Raw genomic sequence first — 884 nt, 5'->3', positions numbered from 1 at the left:
GGGGGCGATTGGGGTGTGGTGGGTGCATGGGGGCGGGGGGGAGCTCTGCCAGGAGGCCCCAGAGCCCCTGCTACAGCCTGTGAGGCTACAGCCTGTGCAGGGCTTTTAAGTGCTAGGAGACTGGGGTCAGGCAGGGGATAGGGCCAGGCTGGGCAGCCATGGGGGCTTCTCCTGTGGCTCCCCCTGCCTGGGGAGAGGCAGGCACAGCTAGAGGAGCTGCAGGAGAACCTGCAGCTGCCTGGCGGTGCCTGCCTCTCTCCGGCCAATCTGAAATCACTGAATCTCTCCGAATCAGCGCTGAATCTTCTGAAGCTGATTCGGCCGAATTGACTCAGGACAGTGATCTGAATTGAATCACTGTCCTACAAATCGGCCAAATCTGAATCGAATACTTCCCTATTTGCACAGGCCTAGAAAACAGAGCTTCTAACTGAAATGGTGATCTAGCTTTGTTAGTTTTAGAGGGTCAGTAACAAGTTAAGTGAGTTTGATAATGTCAGAATGATTTTCAGGCAGCCATGTATTCATATCATATTATTTATACAGGCTTTGCTTACAAGATGCTCAGCACTGAATGGTGCACTACAAGTTCATGACAAAGGCTCCAATTCAGGAAGGTCAAAGGGACATATGCCCATGCTTAAATTCTTTGCTCAGTATGAGCCTGTCTCCATGCCCCCTGCCCAAAAGAGAAACTTTAATACAAACATTTAACTTTTAATAATTACTACTAAATCAAAATAAAAATGTTGAGGTTGTACAGATAATGCTTTAAGACAAATCTGAGTCTTAGAATTCATTACATATCAGGGAGTTTATCAGTGAATGTATGCTACTTGCTTCTCCAAGAATGTCTTTGCTACATTATATTTTTACTTTCCCTA

At 46.5% G+C, this 884-nt stretch overlaps 1 protein-coding gene across 2 annotated transcripts in view; it reads right to left on the bottom strand.

Annotated features, from left to right (window-relative positions):
• The window catches only part of NUP210 (nucleoporin 210), a 117,618-nt gene that overhangs the window by 39,689 nt on the left and 77,045 nt on the right, over positions 1-884 (bottom strand). The window lies entirely within an intron of this gene.

The sequence above is a fragment of the Alligator sinensis genome, unplaced genomic scaffold, assembly GCF_000455745.1.
Source record: "Alligator sinensis unplaced genomic scaffold, ASM45574v1 scaffold81_3, whole genome shotgun sequence".
Taxonomy (NCBI): domain Eukaryota; kingdom Metazoa; phylum Chordata; order Crocodylia; family Alligatoridae; genus Alligator; species Alligator sinensis.
Note: the sequence above shows the minus strand (reverse complement) of the source record. Positions and strands in the feature narration are given on the sequence as shown.